Source organism: Triturus cristatus, chromosome 4_2 (genome assembly GCF_964204655.1).
Source record: "Triturus cristatus chromosome 4_2, aTriCri1.1, whole genome shotgun sequence".
Taxonomy (NCBI): Eukaryota; Metazoa; Chordata; class Amphibia; order Caudata; family Salamandridae; genus Triturus; species Triturus cristatus.
The window spans coordinates 111,883,970-111,898,269 of NC_140586.1; positions in this window are offsets into that span (position 1 = coordinate 111,883,970).

Below are 14,300 nucleotides of genomic sequence, written 5' to 3' on the forward strand. Positions count from 1 at the left end.
TTTGTGTCGATATTTTTGTAGGTCGATTTTCTGTCCGTCGATATTCTGTCAGACATTCAGGGGGAATACAGGAACCAGTCCTCACTAAACTGAATGTGGGAGGAGCAGGGACAGGTGAGCCACAAGCCTCTGACACCCCTCAAGTTGTAGGAGGGTTGGTGCATGGCGCTATTCTCAGCACAACCCCGGCTGCTCTGAGCAGTGTTTCTGCGGTCTCCCCCACCAATAACATTTCGGAGGGTGAAGAAGCACTGGCCATTACAAAGGCGGATGCTGCCACTAAGGCAGGCCATCATATTAACAGCAGCATTGCCCCCCAGGACCTAGTGATAAACAACGTGGGGAGGACGTCGACAAACATGCAGATTCTGAAATCCTCGAGTCTGTTCCCAGTGAGGCTATTACAGAAGTTGAGAGGCAGGGGCCAGGGGAAAAGGTCCCGAGCGAATGTTTTTTCTCGGTATCTGAAGATGCCGAATGGTCAGACGAAGAAGATCAAAGTTCCGTGTTAGAGGGCAGTACTCGGGGCACAGGAAGCGATCTAGAATTGGAGCAGCCTATCACTGCGGTGAAGCCCACTGTTGGCTCTAAAAGCTCTAAGAGCCAGATTAATCAGGAGCTTAGATGGGATCATTCTTCGGACATGCCATTGCAGGGGAATCTTACCCCAGAGACGTCTCAGGCGTCATTATTGGAAGTAATTTATCAAGAAATTATAGCCCACCGTGAGGAGACTCGTCAGGACAGTAAGAAATCACAAGCAGCTATGAGGAAAATGCAAGGGGCCGTGAGGAAGTTATCTAAGGCTTGCACAACATTAGGCGACAGAGTCTCCAATCTGGAAGAAAGGATTGTATCCACAGAGTCCCAGGCTACCGAGGCAGTGGCCAAAGTCGATGCCCATAGCTCACAGCTCTTAGATATACATTGGAAACTCGAGGACATGGAGAACAGATTGAGGCGGAACAATCTTAGGGTCCTGGGGATCCCCGAGGGGGCCGAAGGTCTAGATATTGGAGCCTTTCTCATTAAATTGTTTGGTCAAGCCTTTCCTGAGCTATCCAGTTGGAATTGGCCCTGTGAAATACAGAGGGTACATCGCACTCCGTATAAAATACGCAGAAATGCAAGAGAGGGCAACAAGCCTAGAGCTATTCTGATCTTTTTTGGCAACTTTGTTTTAAGACAGCTTGTTGCTGAGAAGGCGAGGCCAGACGCGAGGAGGTCTAGTGAGGGGGTGTCCTTCTTTGTTCGCCCAGACTTCTGTCATGCTACGGTAGAAAGGAGGTGGAGATTGCGTCAGCTCATAAAACCTTTCCAGGACAAGAATCTGCAGGCTTATCTGATTAATCCAGCTCAGTTAAAAGTTATCAATGATGGGAAGATTAATTATTTTTCCTCTGAGATAAAGGCAAAGGAGTTCCTTGATGCCTCGGGCTGACCGGGTTAATTGGGAGTATGAGCCAAGGAGAAATAGTTTGATTATCATATTTGCCAGGCCTTGTTGCGAAGCTTAAGTTTTGTTTTTGTTTTGTTTTGTTCTTGTTTTCTCTTTCTTTGTTTTCTCCTAGTCTCCTTTCTCAATTTGAAGGCTCCTTTGGTTTGGCAGGCTGTTTAGGTTCCTTTGGTTTTACTATCCCTTTCTTACGACCAAGCTCGCATCACATGCTCAGACTAGTTCTGAGCGCCTCGATTTTGGGGAGGGTGTGGGGGTGCGGGGGGTGTGGGGGGGGTTACGGAGGTGGGGGTGGGGTTTGTGGGAATGGGGGGAAAAAACTAAAAAAGAGTTTATCTGGTGTTGTAGGGAGGTAGGCCAAATTGAAAGTTATCGATGTCGAGGTAATGATGTTCATATGTGGTGGGGTTCTTGTTTTTGGTTTTGTCCCCCGCACAAATTTATGATGATTTCAGATGGGAGCTATGTGATAAAGAAGGTTTGGAACTCTGAGAATGGTGAACATTAACATTTGTACTATCAATGCTAACGGGCTGAACAATTGGAAAAAGCGTCAAAAGCTGTCTCATTTTGCTATATATAATAGATTAGATATAATTTGTATACAAGAGACTCATCTGCCTTGGGCTAGCCGTAATCTACTTTGTATAAAAGGGTTTGATCTGATAGCTTGTACCACACAGACCTCCACTATAAGGGGGGTCGCAATCTTGGGTAGAACCCTTTTGGGGGGGGCGAAGAGGGTTAAAAAAAAAAAAAAAAGAGGCCATCTGGGTTCTGGAATGCTTAAGGGATCTATTCTAACAGGACGCAGTACATATGGCAACTCCTCATTAAGCCATAATAAATGTTCCTGATAAAGGAATATCCTGTGTCTCATGAGATGAATATAGCTGAAAAAGTTGTGCTAGCTTGTATGTGGCAAAGTGTCCAGTAGCTGTCTCAATGGGTGTTAATTTTATCAACGAGTAACATATTTAAAAAGCATAAACTGGGCTCACTGCAACAACTAGTATTAGTTGACTCCCGGGTAAGTAATTAGTTACCGGACCTGTAGCAATCAGTTTTATGTTTACTGTCCTGACTGACCGAGTGAAAAGTGCCTCAAAGCAGGCAGATGTTATTGGGCTACTACAAGTGTCACTTTGTCCGTAAACGTCTCACACTTCCTGGCCAGATACAGCTGGGCTTACCTGAAGCCTAATCCATGCTATAATTAAACTCTTTGCCTACCAGTATCCATCTTTAATGTTTTCAGGTAAGACCCCGCTGTTATTGGAATTTAGTTCATTCCATCTGGCACTCTCTTGTGTTGCCCTCCCATTGACTTTACTCAACCACTGTGTTAGTCCATTTTGTCTCTGCCTACTGCATTGTTGCTGTGTAAAGGATTTCGTTTTTGCTGGTCTAGTTGCTTTGGGCACTTTGCCACTACTGATCAGGGCCAAAGTGCAAGTGCTCCCTATCTAAATTGTGTTTGTGGATTGGTGTTTCCATGACTAACTTATTTTATTTACTAGTAAGACCCTAGTACAGTGCACTTCGTGGGCCGAGGGCTTGTAAATCAAATGCTGCTAGTGGGCCTGCAGCACGGATTGTACCACCCACACAAGCAGCCTTTCAAAGGGTTCTCAGACCTGCCATTGCAGTGTCTGCATGCAGTTTTTACTGCCAAATCGACCAGGCAACCCACTTGCCATGCCCTAACCTTCCCTTTTCTTACATGTTAGTCACCCCTAAGGTAGGCTCAAGGTACCCCATGGGCAGGGTGCAATGTAAGTGAAAGGTAGGACATGTACTGGATGTGTGACATGTCCTGACAGTGAAATACTGTACATTTTGTTTGAAAGGCTATACGTCCCAAGGGACATATTTTGTAACATCTTCCAAGTATAACTTACCATGACAAGATAGAAGGATGGAGTTTAGGTTCTCTGAACTCAGAATGTAATAACACATCTTTCAGTAAAGATGTTTTTTTTAAATTGTGGGGTTGAAAATGCCACTTTTAGAAAGTATGACAAAAAAAGAGGACAAAAAATGAAATCGCATGCACTCCTTTTTCTCAGTGTAGACAAATTGTTTAAGGACGCTCAATTGCAAATGTTTGCGTGCTAGCTTGAAATGTACTCTGCCCCAGTAGCTCAAAAATATGATATCAGAAGTGTCTGAAGTGTTGTCATGCCCCGAAATGCATTGGGTTACCCAGAATATGCAGCATATTCCAATATGCCACGAAAAATGCCTGGATGGACACTTCTTGTCATGTAAAGCCAGGAGTTATGCTGTTCCTACTTTAAATGTGAAAAAATATGGAGAAAATCTATAAATATAAAGATCACGGATGAAATACTGGATTCCTGTTTGTTGATTCTTGCAATTTTTTTGCACAACTTTGCAGCCTGAACATTGGGAGTGACGACGCTCCAGAAACTTCTACTTTTAGAAAGTAGGCATTTTCTTGCTTAACTATCCTATGTGCCTCTGCTGAGTTGTGTATTCACTGTCTGATTTTGGAGTGACAGGGGCTGGGGATGAGCATTCACTGCTCACAGCCACTGGGGGGTTTGAGGTGCGTCCTGCCTTTCCTGGATGACTCAGAGCTGGGCTGAATAGTCTTGGGCTGCATTCAGAGTAGTGGGAGGAGATTTCCTTGCACTTGAATGGGCCCTGCGTCCTTTGCACACTGCTGTCTCCACCTCCTGCCAGGATGCTGGACCAGAGAGGATAGAACTGGTTTCAACTAAGCTAAGAGACTGTCTGCCACAAGAGAACACAGTCAAATGTGGCATACATATTGGTGCCCAGACCCCAGGACTTTAGAACTCGCTTGGATCACAAAACCTGACAAGAAGAAGAGCTGGGGAAGCTGTGAGGAGAGACTACCACATTGCTGTTTGCTTTCCTGTGTTGGCCTGCAGTAGCTGCTTCTGTCTTGGGCAGAGAAAGGACTGGACTGAACTTTCTGTAACTTTTTCTACTGTGAATCTCCAAGGACTAGAAGTAGAGCTTGTCCCCTGTTCAAGAAGTCTCTGGAACAGCAAAGACTTTACCTTCCTCTGGGTAGCACCTCTGGTACCGTGTGCTCCACTTGCCACAGAGGGAAACCACAGCTCGATGCGTCACCGACACCGTGATCTGAAGAAAACGCAGAGGGCACTACCGCACTTCGCACGGCAACCCTGCTCTCACCGGCGGCGATGACCCGCTGCTTGCACCGTGAACTGTGGGCACCACACTCCACCGCCCTGGTTTCACAGTCGCTGCCGATAAAAGCTGACATTGCCACAACTGCCTGCACCGTGGTTAGGGTGCACCGCTCGTAAGTCACACGATGCACCGCCCGTACCACACCACAGTCTGGGCCCACTGACGCCAGCTTCCATTGACTGGCATCGGCACCGGCACCTGCACCATGACCTGTCAGCCTTACAACAAGCATCGCCCTACTTCACACCACGGCCCCAGTCTCACTGACCTGAGGGCACTGCACGCTGACCATTCCACTTCATACCGCAACCGCTACAGTTGCCACAACCAGCCCGCACTGACGTGGTCAGCCATAACCAAAGGTAATGTCTACAAGTCTTCTGACGCCGACGTCCATCCGCGCAGACTCAGCCAACTAAAACTGTTGGATTTGGTTGTTTTCAGCACCGCGGTACTCTTGGATGGAGTCACCGATTTCAAGTAACTGTACGTTTTGAGGTTACTCTTACTAAGGGCATATTTTGATTATTTCATGTTAGATTTTTGTAATTTTGGTCTTGTTTGGTTTAGATAAAGATTACCTATTTTTTAAATTAGTGTGGTGTCCATTTGTAATGATTTTACTGTGTTGCTGTAGGTGTGCACAAATGCTTTACACATTGCCTCTGAGATAAGCCTGCCTGCTGGTGCCAAGCTAACAAGGGGGTGAGCAGGGGTTGTCAAAGGACGTAACTTTCTTACCCTGACTAGAAGCAAGGGTCCCTTCTTGGACAAAGGTGCAAACCGTTGCCAACTAGAGACCCCTATTTCTAACATTGTGGGCAGCGATGAGGAGTAGAACTTTCATTTGTGCCTAACATACAATTATTGGTCTACACTACTAGCATAGTGCAGACCATTACGCAATGACATGCTATTTGGTGAACTTTTCTTTTGGATTTTTCTTCACCTTGTGAACTTCCAATTTCATCATATCTAATCTAGCATCAAGGGCATCTGTGGATATTGATTTTGAAGAAGATAGGGTGGAGACCTCCACTGTGCCACACTTGAAATCAATCTGCAAGAATTTAAAAATCTCAATAAGAGATCTCACCAGAAAGGAGGAACACCAAAAGACACTGAGGGCCTGGTTGGAATCAAGGAATGCCAGTGGGCATACTGAGGATCCTATAGTGGAGGCAGAGGATATAGATGGGTAGCAGAATGAGCTATTGGTTCTGCCTGGAAGGAAGGTGCTCTCCAGGGAGGCAGTAGTGTATCTTCAAATGATCTGTCTCCAGAGGAGCTGAAGGATGGACAGAAAAGCAGAGTGCATGAATTTGAGATCGCCAAGCTCAGGTTGGGGAGAGATAGTGACATGAAGGAAAATAAATTTGAATTAGAGAGGCAACAACTTGGCATGGAGGTAAAGCAGATGTTCTTAGAGCATGAGAGAAGTTGGAAAGAGCTGGACAGAAAAGCCAAGAGTGTGAAGTCCAGTTCCAGTGTTGGCAGATTATCTCCCGTGCATGTGAAAGTGAGGGTTTATATCCCTAAGGAAGTGATCGAAGATGTTGTGCTAGGAGATAACATTGGTCAGTGGTTCAAAGGGTATGAGGTAGCAATGAGGTCCCACAGGGACCCTGAGAGAGATTGGGGAGCGGGGCTGTGGAGCCACTTCACTGCTGAAGGGAGGGACTCCTTGCTAGCTTTACCTGAGGAGGACAAAGTGGTTTATACTCCTTTGAAGGTGGCCTTGATCAGAAGGTATGGGTTGACTCCATAACTGTATAGACAGAAGTCAGGGCCAAGAAACTTGAATCACACACTTGGGTTGAGTATGTTGCTTCCTTTTGCGGAGCACCGGATAGTTGGGTGAAGGGTAGCCAGGTAATTGATTTTTAGGGGCTCTATGATTTGATGGCATGGGAGCACTTGTCTGCTAATAGTGTTCCAGAGCTACTCAAGCACTTGATTGACAGTAAGCTGACTGACCCCAGGAAGTTTACTGTAGAGACGGACCACTGGATCAGCACCAGAGTCCACAAGGGGTATGTGGGAGACTCAGCAAAGGGTGGGCAGGGTCCCCAGAAAAAGAGTGGGGGGGACAAGGGACAATTAAAGGAGTTCTAGAAAGGGCCCCAATCTAGTTCCCAAGGGAAAGGTTCCCAGCCCCCCAGTGGCAAGAAACCATGGTTCTCTTCAGGGAAGTCTGCAGAGAAGGGTCCCCACAAATATTTTGCTTGTGATCAGGGGGATCACTTCATTGGGGATCCTAAGTGTTCCAAGTCTGCACCTGCACTTACTGGTGCACCGCCCCATGAGTTGACTAGTGTAGGGCCCGGTGAGGAGTTGGACCCGCAGGGTGGGTGAGAGCCAGCAAAATTGTCCCTTGTCTCACTATGGGACAGTGAGTTGGTACCAAGGGACCGCCTGCCCGCAGACACTAAGAAATACGGGTAGTGTGTAACCATTAATGGCCATAGGTTGGAGGCTCTGAGAGACACTGGAGTCAGTGTGATAGCTGTCAGTTGTCGACTGGTGTCTGAAGAGCAGGTGATCCCCAACGTACGTCACCCAGTAGTTGTAGCTGACAACTCAAAGTGCCTCTGCAAAGTGGCACAGGTTCCCTTTCAGTGGGGGGGTCTCAGGTACCCTGAAAGTGGTTGTGAGGCCAGCCATACCTGTTGACTGTCTGCTTATTAACGACCTGGAGAGTTCCCCTTGGGAGAAGGTGGAACACAGGTCTCATCTGGATATGTTGGGTCTGCCCGAGTGGGTGTGTATGACCACTCGGTCAATGGCAGCCGCCAGGGGCAATCAAGAGGACCTATCCCTCTCAGGACCACAATGGCCTCTGTGGTGAGTCAGGCATTTATGGGGATCTTTTCCTGTTGTGGGGTTCCCCTGGGAGGCGGTATCTGACTGGGATACAATATTCACATCTAAGTACATAACGTCATTATGGAAGGAGTGTGGTGTTACCTATAAGTTCACCACTCCATACCACCCCCAATGTAATGGGCTGGTTGAGAGATTCAAACGTACCCTCTAGGGCATGATTAAGGGTGTTGCAGAATCCATGAGGTGTAGGTGGGACACCCACTTACCATGCCTGCTATTTACTTACAGAGAAGTACCACATAAGTCCTTGGGGTTAAGCCCCTTTGAACTCCTGTATGTGCATCCTGTAGGAGGACCTCTGAGTGTGGTCAAAGAAGGATGGGAGAAAAAGTCCCAGTAAAACTCCCCAGGATGTAGTTAGCTACATGCTGGCCTCAGGAACCAGACTAAGCACTTCAGGCAACTCGCTCAGGCGAATCTAGAAGCCAGCCAGGAGGAGATGAAGCGATAGTACCATCAAAATGCTGCTCTGATTGAGTTTCAGGGTGGTCAGAAAGTGTTGGCCATGGCCCCAGTAGAGCCTTGTGTTCTCCAGGATAAGTGGACTGGGCCTCTGGTGGACTTGCAGTCTCCCATGAACCTTTTTTCTAACACATTGGGTAGAGTCACCCATTATAGAAACACCAAACATAACATAAATATTACACTTGGGTTATAATAATTGAAGAACCAGAACCTTTTGGGCCTGGCGGCGCAGGGTACGCCTTAATCTCCTGGGTTCTCCTGCTCAGCTACACAGAGACACGGGACACTCTGTTAGGCATTAGAAGATCAGATTTATTAGCTGCAGCTAGTACCGTTATCCCAGAAGTACACAAGGTAGGTTCTTAGGAGACTGCCACTTCACTCCGTGGCGCACAATCTTTTATACCACATAGGTAACATACACATTAAGCAAATACGCACCCAGAACACATAAGAAAGAGCCAATAAGAAAAGTTGAAAAACAGGACAGAACCAATAGGAAAGGTTTGAAAACAAAGTGTCAGATGACTCAAAGAAACCTCTCCTCCAACTATGTTTGTCACCCCTCCCTCAAACTAATTCATTAACGGATTCGTAACTAACTTGCAGGTGGCGAGATACGTTTGTGTGTGTTGGAGGACAGTTGTGAAACGAGAGAATGATAGCAGAGGACAGTGAAGGCCAGACGATAAGATAAAGTCAGAAGAGAATAGTGTGAACCAACAGATAGTTGAGACGGGGATTAGAAAAACCAGACGGGGATTAGTGTACTCGGCCAGTGCTAACATCAGCTTTGCAAACAGAGGCAGAAAGCGTATTTCGACACGAGGCTGCAGAAAAAGCAGCATAGACTTTGTTCGCCGTGCTGCCTGAGTGAGGGCAACACAAAATGGCGGCGGAGCACAAAATGGCGGGTCGATTCGATCACGATCGAAAATCGAAGTTCCTCAGACTCTCCTTTTGCCAGAACTCAGGCAAGATACTCAGACTTACATTAATCTGAGTTATTGTCGATGGCCATGAGGTCATCGAGCTGTTGCTGTAACATCATTCTTATATTCTCTGTTCTTTGTGACTTGGGTTTAGGGATGCACATAGTAGCACAAAGGTTACAGATGGCGGGACCACAGTGCATACAAAGGCAACAAGAGAAAATAATGGTTAATACTATTCCAAGGAATGTCAATGCTTTCCAACCCCATTTGGACAGTAGTCCCCAAAACCACTCCGAAAAAGACCAATCTCCTTCGTCCTGGTGAATCTACTCAGAGATTATATGCAACTTGGAGATAGCTTGGTATACTGTCGGAGCGTCATTAGGTATGAAAATACAGCAACTTGACCCGATCAATTTGCACACTCCACCACGATCCGCAAGAACAAAATCTAAGGCAACTCGGTTCTGTAAGGTCATAAGACGATCCGCCTGTAGTTCTGCCGTGATATTACTTAAGGCTCCTACAGTGATGTCTATTGTAGTTTCTACGCCACGAACCAGTTGCCTTATATTTCTGCTGTTAGCCATTGGACCCCAGAAGGGAAGAAATCCTTTGAGGAAATCTCCTCCCTCTTGTCCTGCTGTATCTTTTGAATCAATAATCCCTCTGCCATATCTGTTTCGATGATAGTTTGCAGAAGCGGTGTATGTAGGGGGAAGAAGTAAAGCTATATAGCAGGTACCAGATAAACCAGTTGGCAACCACGTGTAAGCCCTATTGTGGCAGATAAAATACGTGCCTTGAGATGGCACTAGAGGAGGCAAGTTCTGAGAGGAGTAGACCTATGTGTGGGAACAGTTGTTTCTTTGTATGGTGTCAGAAGACCGATTTATTTATTTGCAGACTGAAATTTCCCTGATGAGGAATAGTCCAAATTGATGGAGATTTTCTTTGTTTAACCTTATCACTAAGGCTAGTGATATAATGGGCGACGTTCCAGTTTGTATACGCTTTCCTTTCGTCAACGGAAATCTTACTATTTTCCATGATTTTAGCCATAGCTACCATTCCCTTAATTAATGAGCTATGACTAAAATCTGGACCACCAATATATGAACTAATGGATCGTTTGAACTTGCTTTGGTAGGCATTGGAGAAAATGACAAAATAAGCCCAAGCAGAACCCTCATAAGAGAACGGCAGAACTAAATACGGCATTCCTTTCTCTGTGGTATGTGGCATAAGTCCACACACCCAACAGTCAGTCGTATTGACCACTAACTGGTGTTGATGTAATAACTGGACGAAGGAATTGTTATAATATTCAGTTCTTCTAATGAGTTCATGTTGAGGAAGGGTATGAAATAGATGTGGAGAGACAGTAGAGGAAGACGAAGAGGAAGAAGGAGAGACAACTTTTTGCTGCAGGACATAAATAATCCAACTTATAAACGCCAAAAGGATGCACAATAATATAATGATACATAAAGTTATACTGAAACGACTGTACATTAATTTACAGGATTCTTTCTTCATTTCATCCTTTCTCTCTCTTTTGCCTAGTGTATTTTCCATCTTTCTAATGGATGCTCACGGCAATCTTCCTCGATCACTTAATTATGATTATCTGCCGTCCTATGACACTGCAAGTCCTGCAGGCATATTGCCGCTACTCAGGTCACAACCAAGACTCCTACCGTGACCCTGCAACCGGGATAGAATACTACACAAGAGAGAGAAAAAATCTTAAGTGTTCTTTGGTCTAGGTCTCAAATTATAATGTTCTTTATTTGGTACAGTCTGGTCTCGGAACATTGTTCGTGGATTTGTCGTATCCAAGCGACGATGTGGCGTGCATCACTAAAGGGCACGAATCGTGGAACCTTCTCACTTTCAGAGTCACCAATGCCCCTACGCACCCATTGATCGTAAGGTAAAGGCAAAGGCACTTTCTTACAATGCACGCCGTGAATCCAATTTTTCTTTCCTTCGACTTTGACTGCTGTTCTCGTTGTCGTCAAAAGCACCAAACGAGGCTCCCTCCACCTGGGCTCCAAATTTCTCGTCCTTTGGAAATTCTTGGTGCAGACCCAGTCACCTGGTCGGATGGAATGATCTGGATCTGTGGCAGCCTCCGGTAAAGCACTCTGAACCTGTTGATGGAGAACACGCAATTTAGTCGTAAGATCATGCAAGTAGTCAATCAACATTGGATATGGCAAGTCTGAGTATTTCTTAGGGCGAGGGACTCCCCATACATTAGCCAGGCATCCAAAAACCACTTCGTAAGGGCTGAGTCCTAAACAAGAGTGTACTGCAGTTCTGGTGGACAGAAGAGCCAATGGTAAGGCATCGGGCCAATTGAGTCCTGTACTAGCCTGAACTTTCGCTAGTTTTAACTTTAATGTACCATTGTAGCATTCTACTAAACCCGCTGACTGTGGATGATTTGCCGTATGGAACTTTTGCTTGATACCAAGACCCGCACAAACTTTTTGCATGAATTGGCCCACAAATTCGCTCCCATTGTCACTCCAGACAATGCGCGGCAAACCAAACATGGGGAAAAATTCTTTTAGTAAAGCTTTAGCTGTGGATAAGGCTGTGTGTTAAAGGGTATGCTTCTATCCATCTTGAAAAGGCGCATACTACCACCAGAACGTATTTAAGGTTGTTGCATCGCTCCATATGAATATAATCGATCTGCAATACCTCAAATGGATATGTTGGAGGAGCAAAGTGACCTGCTGGAGTTGGGGTACCCTTTCCCGGATTGTACATTAAATAAACAAACAATACAATGTTTCACTATATTGTCTGCGCATTTTGGGATCTGTTCATTTTGCCACACTGGAGCCAGAAGTTTGCATATACCTTTTGCACTTAAGTGGGCTGGACCATGCGCCTTAGTAACCACTGGGAGCACATAGGCATCTGGTAACAGCCAACGTTGGTGCTCAGACAATTCCACCCAACAACCCATCTCATCCAACATTCCCGTACTTTCTCTTCACTTGCTCAACTCTTTCTCTGAAGCCTCTTTCTGAATCGCTCTTACACTTTCCACTGTATCCTCATACATTCCTCTCTCTCTAACCCAGTTTGCAGGACCCGCCACATACATTCGACTTGTTGCATCTCTCGCTGTCTTTTTCGCTATTTTGTCTGCAAATGCATTTCCTCGGCCAACATCATCTGTAATCCTTTTGTGTGCACTACACTTCACAATCGCTATTTGGGTGGGTAAGGCAAGTGATTCAAGGAGATCAGTCACTAACTGACCATGTTGTATTTTGGTGCCATGTGAAGTGAGGAATCCCCTTTCCTTCCAGAGACGCCCAAAGTTAAACGCTACACCAAAGGCATATTGGCTGTCGGTGTACACGTTCACTCTCTTTCCTTTTGATAGTACACATGCTCTCGTTAAAGCTATCAATTCTGCTGCTCGAGCCGAATTATGTTTAATACGTGCTGTTTCCACAATTGTATGCAAAGTAGTTACAGCATAGGCTGAAACTGTATCTCCATTAGGCATTTTAAAACAAGAACCGTCTACCCATAGAGTTCCATCCGGATTCTCTAGTGGTGTGTCTCTCAAATCAATTCTTCCTTTTGTCTCTTCCTCGGTACGAAAGAAACAATCATGTTGCTCCTCAACACTTTTCTCATCTGGAAGGGGCAACAGAGTAGCTGGATTCAGGGTATTACATCGTTTGATGTGTACGTGACTAGCCAAAAGTGTCAATTCGTATCCAGTTAGACGAGCACTCGTAAGATGCTGCGTTTTCGTTCTGTTTAGTAAGGTGTCCACTGCATGTGGTACCATGACAATAAGAGTGTTATCCAACACTATTCCAGCAGACTGCCAAATAGAAATTGCTGCTGCTGTCGCTTTGAGACAACTGGGCAATGCTTTAGCTACAGGATCTAATGTAGCCGAAAAATAGGCACATGGCCGCTGTTTGTCTCCGAATTGCTGTGTTAAAACTGACAACGCACAACATTCTCTTTCGTGAACATAGAGCGTAAAAGGCTTACTGTAATCAGAAGTACCCAATACAGGAGCAGAACACAGAGCAGTACGTAAGTCGGTAAAACTCTTTTGGCACTCATCAGTCCATAGAAGGGGCTGAGGCGTATCTTTCAAGGTAAGTGCCAACAAAGGCTTGGCCATCAGAGAGAAGTTAGGGATCCACTGCCTACAATAAGAAGTAATACCCAGAAAGGCACGTACTTCCCTTTGTGTGGATGGCACAGACATTTGCGTAAGCGCCTGAATTCGTTCTGGGGTTAATCGTCGTCCCTCCTTTGATAGGAGATGACGCAAGTAGGTAACCTCTCTACGAACGTATTGTAATTTGGGAGGTGAAACCTTATGATTTAGATTAAACAAATGGCGTAACAATGCAACAGTGACATTTTTGCAAATATCTTCTGAATCAGCAGCGACTAACAAGTCATCCATGTATTGGATAAGAGCTGCACCAGACGGCAAATGAAAAGTTTCAAGATGACATTTTAAAGCTTGACTGTAAATGGGGGGACTTTCACAATAGCCCTGAGGTGCGCGCTTAAACTGGAAGCTTCGGCCTCCAAGAGAGAAGCCAAAAATGTCCCTACTCTCTTCTGCAATGGGAATGCTAAAGAAGGCATTCTTTAGATCAATAACAGAGAACCAAGTCGCTGTGGAAGGTATCATCGTCAACAAAGCAGTGATATCTGGAACAACAGGAAATTGTGGTACAACAATTTTGTTTACCTCCCGCAGATCAATTACGAAACGATATACAGGTGGCTGAGAAGGATCAGTGCGTTTAAGAACAGGAAGAATAGGACTATTGCATGTGTTACCTCTTGTTTACTCAACCACATCCTTCTGAATCAAATCATGAATGATTTCTAAAAGCGCTTTTTCACCTTCAGTGGAAATTCTATACTGCGGGATGCGCGGTAATTCAACATTGGGCTTGAGAGTGACAACATAAGGTGGAATCTCAAGACAACCTACATCATTCGGACCCGTGGCCCAAATCGTTGCTGGAAGAGAAAGCAATTCGGGTGGAAACTGATCTTTGGACAAATACATCGGGGAAACCAATTTCTGTCCTAAAGTAAGATGTACACCAGAAGGAGAACAATATATCGTAGCATGCATTATTTTCAATAGGTCTAGACCCAACAGATTCTCACCGCAACCATTCGTCAACAGAAGTGGAGCTTCCAAATCATAAGGGTTCGGATTACGAACAGGGGCGCCAGAAAATCCTACAGAAACATTTGTTAAGCCAGACAAAGGTGCCCCAGGGATTTTGGAATGAATGATAGAACTTCTTATCGCCCCAGTA